This window comes from Bos indicus x Bos taurus, chromosome 22 (assembly GCF_003369695.1).
Source record: "Bos indicus x Bos taurus breed Angus x Brahman F1 hybrid chromosome 22, Bos_hybrid_MaternalHap_v2.0, whole genome shotgun sequence".
NCBI classification, from domain to species: Eukaryota; Metazoa; Chordata; class Mammalia; order Artiodactyla; family Bovidae; genus Bos; species Bos indicus x Bos taurus.
The window spans coordinates 30,466,033-30,478,706 of record NC_040097.1 but is presented as its reverse complement, the minus strand read 5'-3'; the positions used below and the strand labels follow the sequence as shown (position 1 = coordinate 30,478,706).

At 41.3% G+C, this 12,674-nt stretch overlaps 1 protein-coding gene across 12 annotated transcripts in view; it reads left to right on the top strand.

Moving 5' to 3' along the window:
- FOXP1 (forkhead box P1) overlaps nucleotides 1-12,674 on the top strand; it is a 627,798-nt gene that overhangs the window by 269,382 nt on the left and 345,742 nt on the right. For 2 of the 12 annotated variants that reach the window (XM_027523930.1, XM_027523933.1), the window contains exon 5: nucleotides 4,386-4,483. The exons of 8 other annotated variants lie outside the window; for them this stretch is intronic. The gene's annotated coding sequence lies outside the window, so the exon portion shown is untranslated. Of the gene's footprint in view, nucleotides 1-4,385; nucleotides 4,484-11,879; nucleotides 12,029-12,674 lie in introns of those variants that run through there. 2 more of the 12 variants (XM_027523935.1, XM_027523936.1) reach the window with 1 other exon arrangement.

Below are 12,674 nucleotides of genomic sequence, written 5' to 3'. Positions count from 1 at the left end.
TTGGCCTCACTTACTGGGTGGATGGTGGGGACATTCCATGGGGTGTGGAAGGGGGACTTGTTGGGACCTGAAGAAGCTGGCGGTTAATGCATGGCCAGGGCCTAGGGCGGACCGCTGGAGAGCTGAAGGATTTGAGAAGAGAGAGTTGGCCAACGGACCAAATCAGGAGAGACTTAAAACTCAGTAACCTTAGCAACAGAGCCGTGGTGAGGACCAAGGGAGGTGTGGGAGGTGAACCCATGGAGAATGCCAGTGTAGCCAGTGCTTTCCAGAAATTTGTGTAAGGGAAGAGAGTAAAGGGGACTTGGGGACTGAGAAGTGAATCTCCTAATTTTGTTCTGTAAGAGAGATTTCAAAGTCTCACCAAAATCTCTTCCTTAAGTGTTATTTAAATCCTCTAAGTTTCAGAGTTTTGGATACCTTTTTAACTGGCAGTAAGTTGGATGTTTTGGGGAGCAAAGCAGAACAGGCACGTGGAGGCTTAGCAGGTTGGGAAGACCCACAAATGAAAAAAACAGCATTGTTATGGTGGCTTTCGGTATAAATAGAGTTATTAGCTTCACACAAAAGCTCTGAGGACATGGTGGATATTAAGCTTGCAATGGTTATTGAAAGTATATGTGTCTGACAACGATTTCCATCAAAATGTGAGGGCTAAACAAGTTGTGGTGCCAGTGTGGTCAAGTGGTTTTCTAGAAAATTCACTTAATGGCAGTATCACTGACCCCAATACAACTGTAAGAAATACAGTCACTTTAAAATGTCTCTGCCCTCTTTTTGGACACCATGTAATTCTATCCTTTTTACGAATGTCCTTCTCACCCCTAAATTTGTGTGTTCTTCCCTAATGGAATGCGTCTTTACACTCAGGAACCTTGTTAATTTATGGTGTATTTTGGGATTCTAAGAAGTGAAAAATGGGGCAGTAATACGACTTCTCTTTGTTTTACTCTGAAGAGGGTTTTACTACCGGGTTCTTGACATCTTCCACCTTAGTTTATCTTTAATTTATCTTTAACTGGAACCATTTTGTCCATTAGCTCTATTCTAATTACCTCTCAAAATGGTCAGATTTACAGGCAATACATGACAGAGAAAATGCAGAAGAAAATCAGCCAACCTCTCCTGACATTCAACAGCAGCCCACGTCTAAATAGTGGAAAAGTTTATTTGCTTTTTCTGAGGATGTGCTAAGTGATTTTGCAATGTGAGTGGTATGGCCTTCTAGCTCTTAGGCCTGCATTTATTAAATAAATTTGTTCTCTAACTCAAGTGTTAAGTGTGTATTATGAAACCTCAAAGCCAATTTCGGTGATTGCAATGTGCAAATATTTTTTAAATTATGTAATTAAATAGGACTTGGCCTGTGAGGTCCACCGAAGTAATTTATTAATTGAACAGTCTGATTTAATTGTATGTTATTTTCGTTTATTCAGGGAAGGGCCTGAATCTCTTACAGAGAGAGGAGCCTCTTGTGCGCCTTGTCACTGGAGGTGCAGAGGTCTCTCCAAGGAATCTTTAGCACCCAATTAAATATTAACCAAGAAGAAGTGACTTGTTCCTTCTGTCCCTGAAACTCCATTTTGATGTCTGAGTATGGTGATTTTAAAGGAAAAAGAAAAAAAAAAAGAATCTTACTGGGTAAAAACTATTTGTTATTCTCTTGATTTATCATGACATTATTTAAAAGTGACTCTCTCTTTTCCTCTTAATTGTGCCAGTGTGCAGGGTTATATAAAGTAAGTGCATAAAAAGAGAAGCCCCTTGAATTCAGCATTAGCTTCATCCAGCTACGGCTGCAGCCTTGCTGTATCTGTTTCCTTAAAATGTCATTTTAAAGGTATTGTGGTTTTAGAGCAGCAGCTGTGACTGAAAAGTATGTAAACTAAGCTGTTCTTGCTCATATCATTTTTATATTCTTATGTCAGACCAGAAGGCTGCTTTAAATTTATTTTTCATTGTGTATTAGTTCTAGAGCCCGTTTTTTTTCCCTTCCTTGGGAACATATGTTCTTTGGGACTTGTGATACTCAAACGCTTAAGAAAATAACAATTGTTGGTGGGGGAGAAAAAAAAGCCTCAAAATCATTTTTTACTTGAGTATTATATTTGGGAGAAGACAGGTCTAAAAAGTGGACTCTCACAAGGTAGAATTGGGGGGCCTAGCATCTGTGTTTTAGGAAATGGAAGAATTCAGTCACGTGGAAGGCAGTAACTTTTAGAAGCCCAAATTGCTTTCCCAAAAGGAAAATATTTTTTGTTACTATTAAATATAGTTTATATTGCTACTTCAGAACTTTTTTTTTTTTCCCGGTGAGGCCATTTACTCAAATTCTTAGTTAATATTTCTATATAGAAACGTCTTTGTCTCCAGAGCTTGCCTTTGCGAATTCCCATTTAATATGCGGTTGTGGATAAGTATTTATTCATACCATGTGGTACCCCACACCTGATCAAGTGACAGCATGGCGTCATGTCAGCCAGCAAGAAGTTGGAGTGACTTTTGAGTAATGGTGGCAAAGAAGGCACACGGGGTTGAAGGAAACGATAATAATGGGAATTTTTTTGTGTTCTTGTACATTTCACTGTGTTTAATGCCTCACTTCTGCTGTAGAAATTTGGAACATTGGATAGAGAATTACTTCTTCTCCTAAAGAGTTGTAAAAGCTGAGTTGAAAGTCTGAGCTATTAGAAATTTCCATGGTAAATATAATTTGATTACATGTTCGTAATTTCCCTCAGAGCTCAGGATTTTACTTAGAGCTGTTTCACAATGATAAATTTCTTTCTAGGTTTTGCAATCTAATTTAGCCCTAAGGTTTGCCTTAAGATTCCACGGATTTGCCTCCTGACTGCAGGCCCACATCTCTGTGCTCCAAGTGGGGAAAGTAACTTGGGGAGGAAGGTAGGTCCATCGTAGGTGTATTGTTCTGCTTGTTCTAGGACTCCCATCTCTCACTGGGACCCAGGTAGTGTTGTCCTCCATCCAGAAGCTGGTCTTCGTGGTCCTTACATCATATCCATGGAAAAGGACCTCTCGGAGCATCTGGGCTGTTGGTCAGTAGGGCTAAAAGGTACAGCACAGACATCGGCCGCCCAGGAAGGACACCAGGCAGAGCGCTGGGCACATTGCTAGGACATTGCTTCCAGGCCTCTGAGGATCCTAGGGAGGGTAGTGGCCAAATGTGCACTTGGAGAGATTGGGGGCAGAGAGCCAAAGGCTGTTTCCCAGCCTGTAGACAGCTATTTAAGTATTTGAACAGCTCCATCACGCAACCACTGAGTACCAGTTGAACATCATCCCTGAGTTAACACCCTTTTCCCAAGAAGGAGACAGGTCTGGAGAAGGGAAGGGACTTAGCAAATTCTAGCAGAGTCATTGGTGGATCCATGAGTAGAAACCACTCTCTTGTCTTCTAGAGAAATGTTCTTTCCACTTTACTTTGACTGCTCTTATCTACGGAAGAGGAAAAAATCTCTTTTTCCACTTATCTTAAATTAGACTTGATTTAAAAGGCATTTTCTTAAGAATAAAACTAAGGGAGGAAGAAAACAAGGTGCCTGGAACACTGAAGTGAATGACTTTCTAGAAGAAAGTTAGCTTGTTTCGATTCAAGTTCAGAAGCAACAAGATGGCACAATTTATAGGACATTTGTGATTCCTGTGTTCATATTCTTGCACCCTTGCTGTTCACAGGATTCTGCTCCAGAATCTCCTTTTAGCATGGTTGATGTTTCCAACAGCCATTGGAGCCGTTTGCTTTTGCACACTTGCTGGGAGTCAAAGGTTCTTGTCTCTGCTTCTGGCCACACCACGCACTTGGTCTCAGTCACACACTGAATCCACTTCCCAGGAGGGGATGTCTTGACTGGACCCCTCCCCTGGCCCCCCACAGGTGCCTTTCAGCTCTACAGTGAGTTTGCTCTTATCTCTCATCGGAGATTTTTCCCATCTAAGCCTTGTTTCTCCCACTGAAATGCCCGAGTCATACAATGGCTATAGAAGAAACCTGAATTTTGATCGTGAAGATACAAGACATTTTATTTGGTCCCCAGTCAGTTTTTTGGAGAACATCCTTGTCTTTTGTCATTGGTAAATCTTGGTCAAGGAATTTCTCGTAAAATAAATTGATCACTTTCTATTCTAAGTGGGGTTTGTGCTTTATCATCATCATCATCATCATCATCCCTGGTAAAGCTCCTTGGTATGACTGGGTGGGGGTCCCATGGCCTTTTCCCCACCCACTGAAGAAGCTCATGAAAGATTGTGTGGTATGGAAAGTGCCTTAGCAATTAAATAAAAGAAAGCCTGGTTCACATAAAGAGACTTGTTTCTATATGGAAAATATGAGCCTTTTTTTCTTTTTCTTTTTTTACATGGACCAGGTGTGGATTAGTTCACTGAACCTTTCACCCAGCCGTATTCCCGCTTGTAATTCTTCTGAGGCATAGTTCAGCCAAGTCAAAGAAACATGTTATTAAAGGTGAGCTGAAAGGCATTTAAAAAATAAACAAACTGTTTAAGATCTTAAATCAGTAACAGAATCTATATGCACAGACTTGAAAAGTACTAGAAAATGTGTTTCAGTATCTCTGGGTTTCAGGCCAGATTCTTCTCTTACCTTCTTTAAACATCACCCCAAAGTCCTTTTTGGTTGCTGGTGGGCTGAGCAGTTGCATCTTGCTTGGATGGTAGATCTCTTGTAGCTAATGATTTACCCTCCACTGGGGAAGGTGAGACCCTGATCTTAAACCTGCAGTTCTCCAGCTAATATTGAGAGGGAAGAATAAATACTTTGATTTTATTTTAGCACTGTGTCATTAAGTTTAAACTTGGATATACATTCTCTCCTTTCTTCTAGCTTGTAGCATGGCACAGAACCAGAAATTATTAACAGCTTGTAGAGATGATAGAAATCAAGCATGGAAAGTTTTAGATTTAGTTACATTATCCCTGGTTAGAATAACAGTGGCTATCATTTCTTTATCACTCATTATGTGCCAGACACGTTTTTTTGAAGCACTTTTGTATGTTAATGCATTTATTCCTCAAAAGCACATTATGTACTGTCATTCAGCCCATTTAGTGGCTAAGGACACTGAGGGAGAGAGAACTGAAGTGTTATAACTTGCCTGAATTCACAAGACCAGTAAGCATCAGACTTAGTTTTGAACCCTTGGACTTGAATCTGTTCTTGTGAGGTCTGTGTTGTCTAAGACTAAATAGTACTGTGGAGCGCTATTCTGTAGAATACTGAGTCTTAACTGAAACAGCCCAAGGAAGCATTAAGAAATAAAGATACTCATCTTGTACATCCTGGGCCTTGCCACCTTTACCCTGACCCCCCACCACTATCGCCAAGGTTTTCCCCTAGTTTAATTGTTGTTGTTGTTGTTTTCTGTTTTCTTTTGGTTGTTTTTAACAGTATAGCCTCTTTTTAGCTAAGGACCACTGGGTATCTTTTGCATCCTGTTGTGTTGCTTCTCCCTTGATTGTCTTCAACTCTCCTTGTGATTGTGGGGTTGTGGAAAGGTGTTCTCTCCCTTTTAAAGTCATTGCAAAAATCTAGAACAAGGGAGGAGAGGTATTTTAGGGGTATTCCAGGGGTGTCCCTGGCTCACCTTTTTACAAGGTGAGCTGTTCCTTCCCCAGGTAATGAGAATCCCCAGTTCCCCAGGGTGGACTTAGAGCTTCTTTCAGACACTTAGACTGAGGTGAGAAGACCCACCCCCCCCACCCCACCGCTGCTGCTTTCCGTGACAGAAATGGGAGCCGGAGGGGGTTCAGGCAGCAGCTTCAGCCAGTGCCCTTCTGAGTAGCTTTGCTTCGTTGAAGACCATATGCTGAGCTTGTCAAAGTCATCTGCCTATTTCAGCCATTCTTGATTTAGGAAAGTTAACTTGCTGTATTGTGGAAGGAGCATCACATGTAAGCCGCCATGCCAAGCTCCTCCCAAATGTCCTCCTCCTTTGTCGGGTTCTGGGGGCATTCAGCAGAGCCTTACTGTTGGGAGGATGAAAGGTTCCCTAGTGTCAGTATTAACACAGTGTCCTATATGTGTCAGAATCCTTTACAGCTAAGGAGCTGAGAGGGTGAGCCTCGTAGGGCTCTAAATTATACCAGCGTTTCTGAGTCTATTTCTAGTGGGTGCAGATAGATGGTGAGCTGTGTAAAATGGGAAAGTTCTATGTCAGTAACATTGCAGTGGTGATTACAAAATTGTATGCTTTTGTCAAGACTAATGAAATCATACACATAAAATTGGTGAATTTTGTTGTACATAATTTAAGCCTTATACTGATTTTAAAAACACCTTTAAAAAAAAAAAAGATAAGTCAAAGTTGAATATAGAAGGGATCTGGGACCTGCGAATGTCAGAGATTTCAGGAAGAGTGGCATGGGAAAGGAAATGGAATGAAAAGGAGCCAGGGAAAGTTGCCTCATCGTTTGGCATTTCTCTGATGGCCAAAAGGTAAGTTTCTACTTTCGGGTCACTTGTAAGCACTGTGGGCACAGAGCTGCCAAGTTTTGTAGTTTAAGGGCTAATAAAGTCAGGGTGTGGGTAATACTGAGAGGGGTTATTTTCAAGGAAAGATCGCTGGGAGGTCTTCCCACCCTTAGTGACTGTGTGAGCACTTGAGTGTCTTTCTCCCCCAGTGTGCCTGCAGTAAAATGCAACTTTGGAGCCACTTTGAGGGTCTTTGCTACGTGCACCCGGAGTGTTTACCGCTATACGTACAATAGAAGGATAGAGGTGCTGGATTGAAGTACAGGATTGTTTTCATGCAACTTACATGCTGATTCATAGTGTTGATTCCATATGTATTTATTGAACAATGACCATGTGTTACTCCTGTTTTCTACTAAAATACGACATGCAAGACAGATGAAGTCCTTGCCTTCATGGAGTTTATATTCTGATATTTTGTCCCAAACTGAAATGCATGCAGTCAAGATTAATCTGACTGATTTTATCTGTTGCCTAAACTTTCCCAGAAAAACCAAACAAAATGTTTCACCGCAGATGGAAGCCGCCAGGAGCCAGATGTGGCCACGAGAAGAATGTCTTCGAGAGCTTGTCATCTGGCTCCAGCTGTGCTAACCTAAGGCCTGGTAGGCAGCCACAAGCCGCATCTGCCAACTGGTGGCCAGACGTGACTGCAGGTTTAAATAATTAGCGGAATCCCTCACCCAGTGGCTGGATTCGCTGTGTGTGTCCTAAGATTACCAGGGCGTCCAGACCAGGAGCCTCTGTGGTCCCAGACAGAACCCACAAGGGAACCGAAAATCAGTCCCTTGAGAAAATAGCCGAGGCCTTCTTATCCTGGAACGTGGAGAGGGACGCAGGGGAAAACCCATTGTCAGCAAGAAAGCAGAAATAAACCAGATGTGGCCCCCGCCATGCACGTCTTAATTCTGGCCAAGAGCTCCTTCCTGGCCCAGGATCCCTGCCTGGGGCCTGCCCCTGCGGAATAGCAGAAAGGGGAGTTGGCCTGTGAGGCTGACCCTTTCCTAATTATTGTGATTTTTAATCGTTGCCTGTTTGTGAGAATCACTTATGTTGGCCTGTATTGATTTTACCCAAAAGTGATTTGTTGAAAGTCTTAATTCCTTCCTTTGAAAGCAATTGGATACTTAGAGATGTGCCGCGACTTCTCAAATGTAGTGTATCTGCCTGCCCAGATAAGTATGTACATAAATACAATGCTTCAGCCTATCTGGTGTGAAAGATTTTTTATAAAATGTGGCATTCTCGGTTTCATGTAGCAGGCAGTCTCTATTATCATATGGGATAATGGCAATTTAGGTCACTCATTGTCCAGCCAGCTCCTGACACCCCTGTAGTTGCTCAGTAAGTGTAGAATGAGCTGAAAGAATAAGCAAAGATTGCACTGGGCATGCTGACATTCAAGTGCAGTGACTAAAAGCGAGTCTGGTTATCTCAAATAATCAATTAGGGAGACATCCTTCAATGTAGAGCAAAAAGGGAAAAGAAGTAAAGATTTAATTGTGATATTTTTAGGGTTCTTTTTTTCAGATGTCTATATCTAGTATCTGATTATCATAGAAAACACAAAATAGTGGAGATGAGGGTTTCTCTGGGGGATTCTTCTAAGCCTAAACCGGTGGATCCAGGTGTGGACATCTTTATCACAGTGAGGTTCTGCATGTTTTTTTGAAGAAGGCCTGCACTGAATAAGTAATAACAAAATCATTCAAGTGAGGACAAATGTTAAGACACTAGTTTATGTGTAAAAACCAACTTTTGTATTCTGAGTGCATTGTGTAAATTTGCCATGCAGGAAACATAAGTGAAGCCATTTGGTTTTGTGGCATTGGTGTGGGCTGGCTAAGGGGGTGGGGGAGAAAGTTGAGGCATTGATAAAGTATGAGGCGAGCCAGATGGTTGCATTACACATCTTTTGTGTTCTTGTTTGCTTCTTAAAGCAGTTGCAGAATTTGGCCCTTGGCGATATTTTCTTCATGCTTGTATGTTCTGCTACGAATTTACTTTTGTCAGAGTCCTTTGAAAGAAAAGCCTTGCTCTTAAATTTTTTTTTTTTTACTTACATTATAAACTTGTGAAGTCAACAGTGTGTTCATAAAAATATTTTTAAATGTTAAGTATGTTAGTAAATAATGAGATTAACTCTTCTTTTTTCTTAGCACAGTGACTTCAACCACATTTTAGTTCCATTCAGAGATTTTTGCAAAATCAGGAAGGTAGAACTGATGGCAGGCGGATGGATGCAGACAGTGCAGCTACATGTTATCCCAGGAATGAGGTTTATCTGATGAGAGATTTTAACTTTTTCTCTTGTAGCAGGTTGTCAGGTTGTGGTTTGCCTATTGTATTTTACCTGCAGGTCTGACTCGGTGATATTTAAGTTAAGTGGGAATGCTGTGGAGTTGGTTGGTGGGTTTTTGCCTTCGTGTTTGCTTGGCATTTATTGCAACTGTTTTTCACACCATCATTGAAATTTATATTTATTTCCTACTGAAAGCAAATTATATTTTGCAGTCACCAGTGGCAAGGAATATTTAAGATGTTCTAAATGTAAGTAAAGGATGATATTTTATCACTGAATGCTTTTAATAAGGAATTGCTTTGGAGCTCTTTTTTCCCATCGTGATGGAATGCTTCAGAATAATTTAATGTCCTTTTCACAGTCCCAGTTTGTCTCTCTCTCTTTTTTTCTTTTCCTTCTGCTCAAACAAGAGAAGAGCACAAATGTGGGATCCTTGGGCGATGGTTTATTCTCCTGTTGTGCACAAATTTCCAGTTTTTAGTTGGAACCTGCGGTCCCCAATGAGAAAACAGGAAACTTAAGAGTCTTAACCTTATTGAAATCTCTGCCTGGTTTAGTCATAAGTCTGAGGCAACTCCTTCCAATAATGAAGCCATTGTACGCATCATATCTGATCAGTTCTTGAAATGTTTTAGTAAGTCTATCTTACAACATTATAAGAAGATAATCAGCAGCCTTAGAAGGTCCCCATCTGGACCGTAGAGTTCTTTTACTGAAAGATGTTTTGCCTTTTTGAGATAGCTCTCGCGTTTCATCATCTGTTCCGCCGAGATGAAGTGCATATGAAAAGTCAGTGACTCTGAATCCATCTGTTGTTATTATTTTCCACTGATAATTGGCTTGAACAATGAAATGTCTGTGTCTGCAGCCTTTGAAACTGTACACCCTGTTTATTTTCTGGAGGTCTGACTGCAACTCCTCCCCCGTCCCCCATTTTCCCCTCTTCTTTCTCTCTCAAGCTTACAGTGAGTGGCACTGGTGTGAGGATGACATCTTTGACTCTGTGCATCAGTATGTGTCACTCAGCATCTGAAGCTTGCGTACGGATCTTTGTCACAGTCCCTACGTCTGTGTTGTTTGCTCGGGGATCCAGCACTGTGGCGGCAAAGAGCTTAGCTGGGGCCACAATGCATGGATCCCTTACCTGGACTGTCGTCTTTATTTCACTGTCCTCATTAAAATATTAATTTTGAGGACAGTATCTAATACCTATGGAATTAGATACTACCTATAATTGTATAATATATTCAGTTGCATCCAGGTTTGCACGATACAGAGCATTAATATTGGATTCCACTAACAGCATTTCCATTAGCTTGCTCAACCAGTATGAGATATAGATGAGCTGGGAAGCATAACTACCCGCCAGAACTGCCAAAACAGTCATTAGAAGCTCCATTGGGATGGACAAAGGCTTTTCTCACAGTGATATACTGATTAAATTTTGTTCTATGGTTTATTTGCATCAAGGTTAGATCACTATCGTCTATGAAAGTGGGTTATCTAACACCTGACTTGGAAGGTCATTTCAAGACAAAACAGGGAAAGGAATAGCATCTTCAGTTTCCTTGGGACCCCCTCTTAAAGAACCTGTTTTATTTTGGGGGGCTTTGGGAATTTTCAGATTTTCTCTTTGTGTTATACTGTAATACATGTTTAAGACTGGCTTTTTGGTTTGTGACACAATTTTTAAAAATCTTTTCAGTAATATTCTCTTCCTTTTGGGGCAGAATGATATAGCTAGGAAACAGCGTGGTGTTAGTAAAATAAAACTCACTTTGAAAATAGAAAGCCACTTTGTTATTTCCCTTAGCTGGCATAATTATGGTGCATCCTCTGAGGCTCTGAAAAATCTGTGACCTACCCTCTTTTTGGTCCAATAATAATATAGATACATCCTATAGAACAGCAGTGTTAGATCTGCCCCCAAAGTCATGTGTGGCATTAAAAGGAAGTAGGCGAACATAATCTTATTTATGTCTCAATCGAAATCATTTAATACTGCAAAAGTTATTAAAAAATAATTAAGTTACTAAGACCAACACGTAGCTGGAACATGCAGTCAGAGGTTAGAGGTGAGTGCGAGTTAACTCCATAAGCTGAGAAAATGCAGTAGTGAATTCCTAGCGCCCGCATGTTTTTCCTCATGTTTAAATTCCTCGGTTCTAAGGACAAATTATGTTGAGGTATGGCATATTTTCTGCCGAAATGGAGAAAATTGTTGACTGTAATTATGTTATTTAATTGAAATTATAAGTGGTTGAGGCCACTCAGTTAAAAGCATTCTTTCTAATATATGGGTAATGTTTTTAAATGAGTGGTCATGGATTGATGACATTTGAAAGGCAGACGTTTGGGGTGTATTTTTGGAAGACTCAAATTATTTTTCTTAAATCATTAGTAAACTATAAACAGTGTAAAGGGATACTTTTTCTTTTTTTTTCCTCTTTAATTAGATATGAATGAATATTATATGTGAGAGCATATATGTGTATATGCCTGTACATATTTGTGTATGTATGTATATATTTTATATATGAAAATATTTATACATAGATGAGACAGATTTTTCTGTAGGTACAGACTCACAAGGATTGGTTTATAATGGGGCAAATCAGAGAAACAAGAGGTGTATTTCTGACCTTAAACTGTGGCTGAAAAATATGTTGATTATTTAAACCTCTCGTTGAATAAACTCCACTGCTGTGTCTTAAGCCAAGTTCTTTTTGGAGTAGCTGGAGATAACCCTGCATTCCCCCCACCCCAGCCCAGCCCAGCCCTATACCCCCCCACCTGGGGGTGAGTTCTTAATTACTAATGAATGCAATTCATTTTAATTGTTATTATAGCAACAGAACGTTTAACTGTCTCCTGTTTAGTCCTTGTCCCCTTGGAACAGGCGGTGTCTCCTGTCAGAGAGAGGACAGGTAGAAGGCACAGCGGGCGTCTGATTGAGCCAGTTATTCATTTGCTGAGTGTTTGTGTTTATGCAAAGGGGCCTCTTCCTGCATATTTAATCTAGAGTAAGGCAGTGGCTTTTGTTGTGTTTAGCCCACATACCTTCAGTCCCTGCTCACACTGCCGCCAGCCCTGGAGCCCCGGGAGCCCGCAGGCTTCCCAGCGCCTGCACTTTCTCCTTCACCAACTCTCAACTTTCTTCCGTTGTGTGAAAATTGCCTCTCCGGCTCCTTAAAGCTTCCCTTCCTCACCATGAACGGGTAAGTGTGTGCGAAGCCAAGGCTCATACTTTTGTTTCGTTTTCCAAATGTTGAGAGGCTACTTTGCCGCTTTTCTGATCCTGGTTCCTGGGCCGTTTGTCAGTTGTTGGCGGTGTTGAAATAGACAAGTACAGGTGCCTCCTAGGAAATGTGGCTGAAATGTTCGACTGGCAGAGAGAGGCTCTTGGGAACTAGGGGTTGGGGTGGGGGGGCAAAAAAGGGAGAGAGAGAAAGAGAGAGAGAGAGAACAGCTTTATTATTCTTTGTCCTAATCCTGTTTTGTAACTATCCTGGAGATAATGCTGCCATTGTTTGCTAAAAGCTTTCAAACAGTGTGCAAGACCGAACTGTAAGAAAGCAGTGAAACTCTGCCGCTGTATTGTCTATACCCAGGCCAGGGTCCTCCCCGAAGGTCTGTGCCGGAATAGGAAGGGTTTTCTTCAGTGGAAATCGAATCGGCTCTTCATTGATATTAATAGCACACTGGAGATGTTGGCCGTGCTGCTCAGAGAGGCGGTTGGGAGGGAAGGAAATCTGATCTTGCTGGGGGGAAGATGACAGCCTCTTGGCCCCACAGTGGAGGAGACATCCATCCAGGCTTAGCCTGCATAATGGCATCCTGGCTTAACTGTTTGCTCTAGGAATT